General features: G+C 38.9%; 1 pseudogene; it reads left to right on the top strand.

Annotated features, from left to right (window-relative positions):
• The first annotated feature begins 10,801 nt into the window (after nt 1-10,801).
• Nucleotides 10,802-13,087, top strand: LOC148102226 (uncharacterized; annotated as a pseudogene).
• Nucleotides 13,088-14,257: the final 1,170 nt, after the last annotated feature.

The raw sequence follows: 14,257 nt of genomic DNA, 5'->3' as shown, positions 1-14,257 counted from the left end.
CAAACCGCGAATAAATAGATAAAAAGTGATATTAATGATAAACGTCACTGACATCTAACGGCGAGAAGAGGCATTACATTCGGCCATAACCTCTGCTGTGTTGAAATAGCGAAAGGCTAAACACTATAACTCTTACACGGATACTTGTGATCCCTGCAGGTTTTAGATGTGTCCTCGAACCAACACAGCTGATTTAAATGGCTAAATTAGCTCCCCAACATGTCCTGAAGTTCTCCAGAGGCCTGGTAATGAACTAATCATGTGATTCAGGTGTGTTGACCCAAGGTGAGATCTAAAACCTGCAGGGACACCGGCCCTCGTGGACTGAGATTGCCCACCCCTGGCCTAGTCCCTAATATTTTAGAGCTAATAACAGCATGTTGCTTATGTTGGTTCTTTTTTGTATGAATTTCTTCTGTTCAATTTGTTTTCTTTTTCTTTTTTTGCAAGGAAGGAGAAGAAGTGTGTCTCTCTCAATGTGGTAGTTGTCATTTTGTGGATCTGTCTCAGTGGCTGCAGTCACAATGATATAAAGTTGCAGCTGCAATTTATTAAAAATATTTGTTTGATTAAAAGACTATTAAATAATAATAAAAAATAAGACTATTATTAGAAAGTTAAATCTGAATTATTGAGCTACAATAAAGCTAGAAAATACAAGACCTTTAGAATTATAAAGAAACTTGCTGCTTCTGGGCATTGCAAGTCACTTTTCGGTAAGATTAAGAAGACAACCAGCCCATTGTGCACACACAGGAAATTTGTTAGTTTTGCTTCCACAGGCACGGCTTGTAAGCAGCACCAGTGTTTTCATCTGCATGCAGCAAACGGAGAAGCTGAGCTACAGAAAAGCTACAAATTTGTCAGCATTCTTATAGAGCAAAAATTCTAGTGTCAAATAAGATGATATGAGATTTAGGCAGTTTTCCTCTTAAAAAAAGAAGGCACTGTGCTGTCATCAAGTGAATGCATGAGCATTTACTGTGCAGTTTCTCACTGATAATGGTTATGTAGCATATATACATCGATCAGGCATAACATTGTGACCACAGACAGAAGTGAATGACACTGATGATCTCTTGATCATGGCACCTGTTAGTTTTTGGGATATATTGTGGAACAAGTGGATATTTTGTTCTCACAGTTTATGAGATAGAAGCAGGAAAAATGAGCAAACATAAGGATTTGACAAGGTGAATACTGGCACCAGGATCCCCTATGTTAGAGGAATGCTTTGGAGAATGTTCTGCTGGGAAACCTTGGGTCCTGCCATCCATGTGGATGTTAGTTTGACAAGATCCACCTTGTCAAAGCCTTGCTGAAGACCATGTACACCGTTTCATTAATTACGGTATTCCCTGATGGCTGTGCCCTCTGTCAGCAGCATACAGTGCCTTGCCACGAAACAAAAATGAATGGTTTGAGGAGCACAACAATGAGTTTGAGGTGTTGACTGGGCCTCCAAATTCCTCAGATCTCAGTCCAATTGAGCATCTGTGGGATGCTCTGGGCAAACAAGTCTGATCCCTGGAAGCCCTACCTCTTAAAGGATGTGCTGCTAACATCTTGGTGCCAGATAGCATAAAGGGGGCCAACACAATATTAGGCCTGTGGTCATAATCTTATCCCTGATCGGTGTATATATAGAGTTTATGTCCTGTGGGGTTCCCATGGACACAAGATAACATGAATGACTAAGCGCAAGGGTGAACAATTTGAATAAAGTTTCCTTGTATATTGCCTCCACTTTCACCAAAATCCACAGAATGATTGAATCGATTTAGAATAGATCAAAACATGCCAGCATCCTTTCACTGTGTAAATCTTCACATGAACAGAAATACTCCCCATAGTTATCAAACTTGCCAAGTGTACTGCTGTTAGTTATGACTATTGCAAAACATATTTAAAGAGCCTTAGCGTGACAAAGTTACAACAATTGTGTTCATGGAAACACTTGTGGTGTCAACAGAAAACAAAATAAGGCACAGAAGTGAAAGAATATCGAACAATTCTCAGCACTGTTTTGTTATTAGGCTCATTTTGCACACTATGCACTATTTAGTGTTACACGTTTTCTTCTCTGCAGTAATTTTTCTTTTACTTTAGTTGTGTGACCAAAAATGCTCTCCACCATCACAATCAATGCAAAAGCAAGTGTTTTGCAAGACCTTGTGCTATTGACATAAGCAGCTGAGACATGTTCGCGTTGATACAGAACAGACTTTGATACAGTGTCAGTGAAATCACGTCAGGCAAGGAAATTAAAGATGAGGACACACTTCAAATCAGCTGTTATTCTGACCAAAGACCAGACCAGTTTTATCTGCTTCACATAATTTCAAATTAAGTTTTAATTTTGAGCTCAATAAACTGTTCACTGACAAAGAACTTTAGTTTTTGCAAACAAATACAAGTTTTTGTATGAACCACCACTTTTCAAATTATCCATAGTCATAAAGATCAGAACATCGAGACCCAGACACAGTCACAAGTGTAATAGTCTTGATTAGGAACATGAGAACTTCAACTAGAATCTGGAGTTGGTAAGCAAGAGTAGGATTATTTACAGCTGAGCTAAGCTGAGGGCTCCAGGGCACCTCCTTGGTCTCGGATGCCAGCACACGGATGCAGTTGATGTCTTTCTTGAAAGTGAACTTCACCACGGAGGGGGTCATCTCCTTATCGGCATCTTCACCAGATTGGGAAACGATGAAGGCATCAATCTCCACAGCCTTCTCTGTGATGAACACTCGAACGTTCCTCTTGCTGTTGTTGCTCAATTGACACGCAGTGCTGATGTTGCCCATTTTTCCAAAGGTGTGATTAGTCAGGAGGCTGAGTGGAGGCTGAAATTTGAAATGAGACAGACATATTGCTTAAATTCTGAGCATCTCATTATCTAAAAACCTGGGGAGTATTGATCACGTCAGGCAAGGAAATTAAAGATGAGGACACACTTCAAATCAGCTGTTATTCTGACCAAAGACCATACCAGTTTGATCTGCTTCACATAATTTCAAATTAAGTTTTAATTTTGAGCTCAATAAACTGTTCACTGACAAAGAACTTTAGTTTTTGCAAACAAATACAAGTTTTTGTATGAACCACCACTTTTCAAATTATCCATAGTCATAAAGACCAGAACATCGAGACCCAGACACAGTCACAAGTGTAATAGTCTTGATTAGGAACATGAGAACTTCAACTAGAATCTGGAGTTGGTAAGCAAGAGTAGGATTATTTACAGGGGCCACTCTGAGGACTCTTTGGCAAAGGAGACCCCACAGTGAGTGAGACCTGGAACAGGAAAGTATAGTGATCGAAAAAATGAAGGGAACTTTTTAATCAGAGTACAGCATGGAGTCAGTTGAACTTATGGGATACTGATGTGATCAGTTAAGTAAGAGAGGCGGTTGTTAATAAGTTTCAGCTGCTTTGGTGTTAAATACAGTAACAGTAGCAGAACTAGAGGGGCAAAAATGAGACACCCCCCAAAACAGGAATGGGTTTACAGGTGGAAATCACTGACATTTTCCCCCTCATCATATTTTGTGACTGTTTTTTTTTTTTGTGGCTAGGATTAGTGTTAATACTTGTAGAACGAGGAGATGCCTGCACAGGTCGTCCAACTCCTTCAGGATGCCAGATCAATACAGAATAGCCAGAAGTTTTGATATGTCTCTTAACAGTCTCAAAAGCATGGGCGAGATTCCAGGAGACAGGCAGTTACTCTAGGACACTGCTGGATAGAAGGTCCTTAACCCACCAGCACGAGTGCTATCTGCTCCTTTGCGCAAGAAGGAACAGAATGAGCTCTGCCCGAGCTACGAAATGATCTGATGAGCAGGACAGTGGTGTGAATCTCTCTGACAAACAATCACAAACAGACTTCATGAGGGTGGCCTGAGAGCCCCCGTGCTCTGCTGGGCCCTGTGCTCACTGCCGGGCACTGTGAAGTCTGACTTACCACAGAATACCAGAATTGGCAGTTCTACCACTGGTGCCCTGTGCTTTTCACAGATGAGAGCAGGTTCACCCTGAACATGTGACAGACCTGAAAGACTCTGTTGAAGCTGTGGAGAACCTTATGCTGCCAATGACATTATTCAGCATGACCGGTTTGGTGATGGGATTAGTGATTGTCTGGAGAGGCATATCCATGGAGGGACACACAGACCTCTACAGGGTAGACAATGGCACCCTGACTGCCACACACACCATAGAGAAACTAGGAAAAGAGGACAAAACGTAGAAAGTAGACATCACAGGAGTGACAACAATTCAGCAGAAAATGGAGGTAAGAGACAGTACAAAGCAGCAATGAGATGATGGAAGCCTGACAGGAAAAGAGAAGGGCAGAGCGAGAGGGAGGGAAGGACTAGACTGGGCCAGCAGGGTAACCTAATGTATAAGGAGGAAATGCATTCTGGGAATTACTTCTCCACGGCTGAGAACTTGTTTCAGTTTTTTCTGTGAACACTTTACTCACATGAACTGATGTCGAATCTGGAGTTGCCATACAATTTAAACTCACTAATCAAAAGCACAATAATTAACGTCTTCGAGTTGAGAATGATTTATGATGCATCATCAAGCAAGTATACAGTCAAGAGCTACTTGTTTTTTATAAAACCCAGCATCTAAAACATGTCGATATTTGTGCACTTTTAGAACTTGAACTTGTTGACTGAAACAATTAAAAAAAAAAACAATATGACTGTGACAGAGTGTGTGACGTGCCATTTTAATTAGCATGGGATTCCAAAATGAATAAAGCCTTTGCAGTGTAGAAACGATCCTGCGGCTTGGACTGAAGCAGATGATCACAGAGGACCAGTCATGCAAGCAGACTGACACAAAATGAGCTCATCTTACTTTGCAATGACAAAAGGCCAGAAGAGTATGAAGCTGAGTGGCATTTTTATTGAAGGCATCACAAGAGACGTGTTAACAGCAGAATTTGATATTTTCTTTATTCAATTTGACTTTCTTGTGACAACAACATGACAATTCTGCATTTAAGCCATTATCTGTATGCGTGCAGACGGTAATGAATAGAAGTCTACACGTCATAAAGCAGCACGGCGACCGGAGCGCTCAACGCCTTGCTTAGAATGATTTGTTTAGAACAAATCTTTTCATCGTCTTCATCCTCCATGAGGACAGACAGATAGTGCTGAGGGCTCCAGGGCACCTCCTTGGTCTCGGATGCCAGCACACGGATGCAGTTGATGTCTTTCTTGAAGGTGAACTTCACCACGGAGGGGGTCATCTCCTTATCGGCATCTTCACCAGATTGGGAAACAATGAAGGCATCAATCTCCACAGCCTTCTCTGTGATGAACACTCGAACGTTCCTCTTGCTGTTGTTGCTCAATTGACACGCAGTGCTGATGTTGCCCATTTTCCCAAAGGTGTGATTAGTCAGGAGGCTGAGTGGAGGCTGAAATTTGAAATGAGACAGACATATTGCTTAAATTCTGAGCATCTCATTATCTAAAAACCTGGGGAGTATTGATCCTTTATATTTCATTCTTTATATTTCATTTTTGTTCCTAAATATGTTTTTTTTAAAAACAAATTAAGCTTGTGATCAAAAACTTCATACTTTAACACTTCACAATATTGAAGTCCAAGACCAAAAAGACCATAATTCCCCTGTAATTAAACAGAATTTAAATGTATTTTATTCGAAATTAGAATGTAATTATATTTGCCTACACATAATTAAAGATAGACACACCAGAAATAGGTCAAGTTCTCACAGGAACCTAATAAAATATTGTGCTCTAAGTAACTGAAGCACTAGGTAATGACATTTTAGTATTGTTGGTATTATGGAGTGGATTAATCTTGGTATTTTTACATCTTTATTCATTGTGACATCCATGACTGATGCTCTCCTCTTTTTATTTTACCAATATAAACACAATTAAGACTGTTCTCCCTTACTAGCTTACAAGAAAAAATAAACCTAACCCTAAGTCTATCAAAATGTGCACATCTATGTGACCTTATAAAGATGGATATAATAATATTTTTTTTCCTTTCACAATAATTGTTTAAACATAACAGTTTGACAATTATTTTAACTGTAGTTCTTTATTGCACTTTGAGTCTCTATGATATGTCTCTTTACTTACGCTTATTTCACTATCTCTGATATGACAGCCAGGAATGCTTTAACTGTTTTAACTTTATACATTTAAAAATGCTCAAGTGCTTTCAATTTAGGTACCAAAATAAGCTATCCTCTGCAGTTTCTTAAACAAATCAAATATAGACTGAGTTCTTACCTGCTGATTCAGTGAAGGACAGGTGACAATAATGAGCTGTTACTGTAGCTGCTCACCTGAGCTGTGCGTGTCTTACGGACAAAGTCTGATAATATGCAAAAAGATGAAAAGACATGAACATGAGGTAATGTACTATATGCTTTTAAAGATTAGAAGCACCGGGTGTAATGGTTTCATAATCCAAGACTAAAGTGGCACATACAAAAAAAAGCTTTTTCAGCTTTTTTTTAATGTGAAAAATGTAAACTAAACGACAATTATGCAATAGCAATCACAAGTTCCACTTAACATTTTAGTCTAGTCCAAAAGTAGAATGATGAAATAATGAAAGTAGGAGAACAATGTAGGCTGGCACTGCACAGGAATTAGTTCTGTCAGGTCTTGGATGCAGGGAAATAAACAGTAGGTTTACTTCACAGTGAGCTTTGAACACTGGAAGAAATCTAGAACAACAGACTTATCCTCAGGCCTCTATTGCTGCAATGTGGTAGATATAACAATACATATAACCAAGAGTATTACATCTATCTGAGTGCATATATGCAAAAATAGCCAGCACCACTTTATTTGTGAAACTACAGAACTGCTTACAGTTTCCACTAAGGTATAATAACCTGACACGTCTACAAGTGTGAGACGATGAAAACGTGCCTTTGTGTAATTACAGCCTATTGTTAGAGACAGAACAGAATCTTTTATTTGCTCTGTGTTTTGCATACACAAAGTAGAGAAATGCAGGAAAGATAAAAGCATAACTGCTGGCTTCAGGCTAGCTTCCAGCACTTATATTCAGCACAATGAGGCCCTGGCTGCTGCTGTCTCTGCTCGTCTCTGACCTGACTCCCCCAGGAGACGGGAACTGGGTTATGGATTACTTCAGCTGGACTTTGTGCAGAAAACTGATCCTCGGTGGACAGATGGCTCCCAAAGGGCTGAAGATACTTCGGAGCCAAAATGAGTGTACATGCTTCAAAAGAAACTACATATATGCTGTTTTGCTACACAAACAGAGGAGCTACTCCTTCTGCTGGCCGTTCACAGTCCACAGTGACCATGGACACACTCTGTCTTTCAAAGACTTGAGAAGAATAATGCAAAGGGATCAGATTCCTGTATTGGTATGCTTATTTTATTCAGTAATGCTGTTTAAAAAAAGGTTTCCTTTTTATGTCTTGTTCTTCATTAGGAAAACTACTCCCACCATCACCTATATTTGTTTTTAATTTATACATGTTCGCTCTTATGCTGCTCCCTAGCTCCTCTGTGCATGAATTATCAGCATACCAGGTGGGAATGTCACATTTTGCAAAGCAGCCAAGAGTCTCCCACATTACACTACCCAAAAAGCACGAAGCTGATGACTCAGTCACAAGCTGCTTTATTTTTACACCCATTTCATGCTGCTGATAATAAGAATATCTGACATGCAGCGTGTTTTTGTGCCAGATTACAGTATTTATTAGAGAGAAAAAGCCTTTTCGGGTAATGCTTTTAACTAAGCGTGACACCGTGACAGTCTCTTAGCATGTGATTTTAATATTTTCTCCAGACAATCTGGACATTTATCAAATAGAAGACGTGCGCCCCACTTCAGATGTCTAAATTTTACTCGTAAAGCCACTCGACCATTTACAATAAAAACGTTCCAAATTGAGGTTTACATAAATAAATCCTTGTTGGTTTATTTTCCCTTCAAATTTAATTAATTTTATTTAATATTTTTTGCCTCCTTATGTGTGGCCCATCTAACCCACCAGTGGGGCCTGCCCACAATTTGTGACCAACTGGGTTAAACAGGCATATTAAAAATAGATTTCGTGGAAGAACAGTTCGAACAGTTGTTCTCCCTCTACTTGCTCAGTTAACAATGGATGTGCTGCACAGTCGGGCGTGTGCTTGGAGCATATTTGTGTGTTTGCAGTGCTGCAAAAAACACAAATGCACTTTATGGTAAAGAAAGCAGATCTCAATGAGGAAGAAAATCATGGTAGATTTCTATGTTGTTATGGACTTGGTCCAGTCTGTTTTCTCTCCCCGGTCTGTCATCTGTTTCCATATCTATTATCCCCTGTCCAAGTGTCAAGTTTACATGTCTTGACATGTCACGTGACTCTCTGAGTGCTTGTTACTTCCTGTTTTATTTTGACAGTCCCTAGTCTCATGTGCGTTACGTTTAACTTTGCTTCCTCTGTTTGGTCAGATTTTGTTTCAGCTGTGTTTTCCACCTGTTGCCCATCCTCTCGTGATCCTGTGTAATTAGGTCCTTAGTTTTCATCTGTTCCTTGTCATGTCTGTTACTCAAGGTTTGTGGTTTCAGTTAATTTACTCCAGTTCAGCTCTGCTTCTTATATTGTTCAATCAGCCATTTCCCTGTGCCTTAAGTTAAGTCTGTCTGCCAGGTCCTTTATTTTTGGTCCTCTCTCTGACTGCCACACAACAAGCCCATGACAGTTTGATGGAAAAGAAAAGAATCAAACTAGGGAGGATTGACTTCAAAAACACCTCAGAAATCAAAGTAAAAAAAGACAGCAAACATTCTGGCAGTGGCACATACTCATGAGCCATCCTGGAGGAGTAGGTCTACCTGTGCAACCCCTGTAGGGTCCAGGTATCGCCTCATGCTACCAGTAGTGACACTGACCCTAGCCAAATGCAAAACTAGAGAAAAAACTGTTGGAAAAGATGAAAAGGAAAAAAATGTCAGTGGCTTCCGTCTGTAAAACCATTCCTGTGTTGGGAGTTGTCTCATTGTTGCCTCTTTAGTGCATCTGTTTCATTAACTCCAAAAGCAGCTGAAACAACAACCCCCTCTGCTACGTATGTACTGTCTTAATGCTATACTCTGATCAAAAAGTGTTACTTACATTTTTTGAGCAGCTTACATTTTCAAGTCTTATTTGATCCGACTTGTTCTATGCGTGTGCAGTGTTTGCGGTCTGTCAGAGTTGCCCCTCACTAACAAAGTCTCATTCAGAAGAACAAGTGCCCAAAGTGTCCAAGTCTCCAAGATGGATATTTCCATCTGGACTGCAGTCATGGTGATGGAAGTTGTTTTTATGGCTCACGCATTTATCTGGAAACATTTATATAACTAATTCAGTCTTCCTCTCTTGTCACTTTAGACCATTCTCCATTGTGGTGAAAGAAAACTTGTTCCAGCTTTCGCGATGAAGTCAAACACAGCCCTGTTTCCTATTAGCGATGCTCCAAAAACTAAGACTGTTAGTCAAACCAGTCACATTGCCATGGATATAATTAAAGATAGCCCTGATTCTAGACCTTCATTGTTAGTGCTCCACTGCTCCATTGTCTCAGGACAAAACCTTCTGGCTCTCTTAATGAAGAAACCCGAGGGCCGGGCAGCCACCGTCACTGGTCATTTGCAGAAAATGCTGATGGAGCAAATCTGTGTGACTACAATTATGATTGTTTCCTGCTGTCCAAAATTTAGTGAAATTGCAGAAATGAACATCAGGAGGACCTCAAAGGAAGAGTCTGAACCACTACAGACAAAACTAAAAGCATCAATGGACATTAAAATTCTCATGCAGCACAATCAAAGAGGATCTCTGAGAGCTTCAGTCGGTCAACGTGACATTTTCCATGCAGCTACTCTGCACTCTGGCACCTCTTCAATGAAAACGTCAGATGTGTCACAGTTAAAGACACAAGGACATGAAAACATTCTTGTGAAGCAAAAACAACTTTTGAACTTGAATGAAGACTCCACTCGCCAAAGAAGTTTTCAGAAACAACTTTCTTTAAAAGCAGCATCTGGTGTTGGATTTGATGCTATGAGGCAACCCCTCTTGGTATCAAAGGAGAAGAAAGGATTCAGAAATAGACCACTGAATAAGATGAGGCCCACTCAGGACGATAATAATGAATTATTTAGCTGGAAAATGATCACAAAACAACCAGAGCTCAGACACCCAGAAGGAGATAGTAAAGCAGAACAAAATATGAATCCTATGGAAAATGGAAATCAAAAGAGATTTGCATACGTCCTACGAACACACTCCACGCATAAAACAGATATTCATGATTTCAATGAAAAACAAATGCTGTCTGATGTGGGAGAAGAAGCCTTAATCATGTTTTTCCTGCCAGAAGCAGCGATGGAGATACAAACGGATCCAAGATCTGAAAGAAAGCTTATTTCCAACACAGACTTTAGATGGAAAGTGAATATTCCTGAGCTGGGTGACCTGCCACCCATCACTAAAGCTTTAAAGGACATCGCTATTAAACAATACGACTCAAAATGTAAATGTTTGAAAGGAAGAATATGTTTATTAGAAATCTTCGTAATAGAGAGCTTAGATAGGAAAGCAGTGAAACGTGGAAAAACTATAAAGGAACAAGTCAAGGAAACCACAGAAAACCCAGAGAACTCACAAACAACTAATATATACGACGAAACAACAAGAATAAACCACACTGAACACGAAGGAAATCTGAAACCAGAGGAGACAGTCGTACCCTCACCTCGCCCGCTCAAAATGATAACAACAGAACACATAACAGACACAACTACAGCAAACACGAAGATTAAAGACACAACAATAAGTACGGAAGTCGTCACTCAAAGCAGCACACCCAAAGATGATGGACAGCCGAGCGCAGAGAAGAGACCGACAACTGGAGTGAGTCCAGAGCCCGAGGCACACACTGAGCCAGGATTTTTGAAGAATGAAACAGAAACTACGCAAGCAACGACCGTGAAGCCATTCTCGGGCCTCAGGATGAGAGAAGACGTCCTAGAAAATCTAACCAAATTTCTGAAAGACGCACAGAGTGAAGAAGAAGCTTTAAAAAGCAGGACAGAAACTGAAAGAAAGGAAGATCAAAATCATCCACGAGTGGAGCCCACACACAGGCATGCAAAAGCAAGTATTTCTTCAAGATTTCCATGAAATTTTAGATTCAATTAAATAAATAGTTGAATGTTTGGGGAAGTATATGTCCCGTTTGACTGTTAGATTCATATAACTATCATTTAAATTAGTTACATTTCACGAGTAATGAAATACTATATTAAAACAGAAATGTTGAAAACAATCATTTTAAATCCAAATTTTGGGGTTGAAATTTCCTTTTTTTTTCAAATCCAACCAATTGAAATATTTTGAGTTCCTGTGAGATATTCACCCTTTTGAGTTTTGATTAACGCTGTGATGCCTGAACCATGAAGTAATTAAACAAACAAAAATTTCTAAAATTGCAAATACGTTTTAATTTGTATTGTTTTTGCTACATCTGATATTTTTGTGCAATTTATTGCTCACAGTAGGGCCTCATGAGTTTGATTGTAAACATCAGGTTTTTCAGGAGAAAACAATGTCTTAATAACTCAACAAATCATTTGAGTTTAAGGGTTAACTATTTTTAACCATTAACTATTAATGTTGGCTTTTAGTCCCCCTGACATCTCGTACTGAGTTGCTCAATGATTTATTTTTTTTTAGAGGCTGAGAATTTGTTTTATTTACTTCCATGCCAGAGGAAGCAGTGACACCAGGGGTGCAGTGGGTTGATGGGTTAATGATAATTTTATTAACAGATATTTGCAGAAATGAAAAGTTAGAGTTAATCCAATTTGAGAGGTGAACGAATACTAAGTAACCTTAACTAAAAAAATTGTGATTACAGTACTTAAACATACTAATCCAACAGTATTTCAACTTTTAAGTTCTACAACTTAAGAAAAATAAGGCAATCAGTTGCATTAATTTTTTAAGGCCTGTAAATTTATTTTGGTTTGCAGTGCAATGAAGTGATAGGTGGTCCTTCAGGACAGGAAGGCCATCAAATAGATAGCTTATTGCATTATATAGTATTTTCCAAGTAAATGTTTACCTTTGAAAAAAAAATGGTGTTGGAAAATACTTGGCCAAAAATGATTATTAGCCCTGATAAAGTTGTAAGTAATAGTTTTGAGTAAAATGCAACTGAAAGATTTATTTATTTAAATAATTAATCATTGAGGAAAATGTGGTTATAAACTGAATGTATATCAGTCAAGTGAATTTAATTTAACTGGATTGAATTATATTTAAGATTTTACATTGTACTTATGTAATAACGTTGCATGGGAAATTTACATATACTCAAATTTCTTAAATTCACTATTTTGGGCATTCATTTTGTTTTGAGTATAACACGATGAACAACAATGATGGTGCTGATGAAAGATCTTCTCAACAGATTTCAGGGGACACTGTGCCGCTCTGCACAGGTTTAATACATCGCACGAAAGCTGGCTGGAAACACTGCAAAGAGAGACTCGGAGGAACAAAGATGTTTGCTTCAAGGCATCCTATGGTTCCAGGTGAGCTGCAGACAGACCCTATCAGAGACGATGACAACAGCCGACGTAATTATGAAGAAAACGAACACTTCTATTATTTTGATGGAGTCCTCAAAAGAGTTCAAAACAATTTTTACCCCCACTACAAGAGAGAGACGGAAAGTGGCGTTCCCGCAGAGAGACAAAAAAGAGACACTCGTGAAAATCTTCTCAGTTATATTCTGCGACTTACGTTAAGGAATAGGGGTCAGTGACTTCAAAAGATTAGGTGCTGAAGATGATTTCTAGAGACATGATCAGTAATGTCTGAAAATAAGTGAAATCCACAAGGTGACCAAAGGACATGAACGAAAAAGTATGCAATAACAAGAGCTTTATCCAAAGGACAGCAAGTGGAAAGCAATGTCCTGTTTGAAGTATGCTGGATCATATACTGACAGTCTGAGGAACTAACAGTACAGAAAGTGAAGTTCACAGTGAAGATACTGTGAACCTGAATTTTACTGTTTAAAAAAAATGTATTTCCTACCTCTGAATATAACATAAGAATGTAGAGAGGTTTGCCTAAACGTGTTCACATTTTGACTTGATGCACTTAATTGTGCACAAGCCAAGAGGGCCTGAAGTTTGCACTATGTATTATAAAAGACTTCACAGAGTAATTCTAATTCATATAATATAATTAATCAGCCTTTCTGTTTAGCAGAACAAAACAGAGCATTTATTTTCACCACAGCCTTTGTACATGACTTGTGGTTTTGATATTTTACCTGTAGTGATTGAATGTACTGGGTAAGTGGGAACACAAAATAAAACAATTACTGTGTATAAATTGTCTAGACTGGATCTTTCTAGTATTTGTTGCCTGAATTTGGAGATTTTTCTGTGAACTGCGAGTTTGTGAAACATGTACAGTTAGGTCCATATGTTTTTAGACAGTTTTGCCTCTGTACACCACCACAGTGGATTTCTATTGAAACACTCAAAATGTGTTTGAAGTGGGCTTAGTTTGTTTATTTATTTATTTTTTAATTCTTGGAAGAAAATGCTTTTGGAGTCAGTGAAGCACCGAAGTTAGAATCCATGGGCATAACAAATTGCTCTTTCCTCCCTTAAGATGCTCTGCCAGGCCTTTACTGCAGCCAGGCCTTTGATTTGGCCACTCTCAAAGTTTTTGCTATCTTTGTGACACATTTATTTGAGTTTTTCAGCCTTTTGGGGATCTCCTTTGCTGTCATCAACATCTCTTTGGGCCTCATATTGAGAGTTTCTATGAAAGCAAATCAAGTTCAACTGGAATTAGTGCCACGTCTTTTATTTGCTTACTCTGTCATAGACTGACAAGAGAAAAGGCCTCTTAATCCTCTTCAGTCAAAATCTACACATCTTAATTGTTTGATAGTTTTATTTTAACCTCCTAAGACCCAAACTCTTCCACGGCATGCATTTTTAATGTCCTCGCAAGTGCATATCAGGCCCATGTAGAGCAAAATTGAGTATTTTAGTCTAAATAACCCAATATGTGATGTACACATATGTGAACGCAGGGTCCTAGGAGGTTAAAGGTGGTGTACAAAGACAAATATTGTGTAATTGCATGAAAACGTCTGGATCTAACTGTCTGCACACAGTGAAACAGGTTTCCCTC

This window comes from Neolamprologus brichardi, chromosome 7 (genome assembly GCF_056152115.1).
Source record: "Neolamprologus brichardi isolate AB-2024 chromosome 7, ASM5615211v1, whole genome shotgun sequence".
Taxonomy (NCBI): domain Eukaryota; kingdom Metazoa; phylum Chordata; class Actinopteri; order Cichliformes; family Cichlidae; genus Neolamprologus; species Neolamprologus brichardi.
The sequence above is the reverse complement of the archived record's forward strand: the minus strand, read 5'-3'. Positions and strand labels throughout refer to the sequence as shown.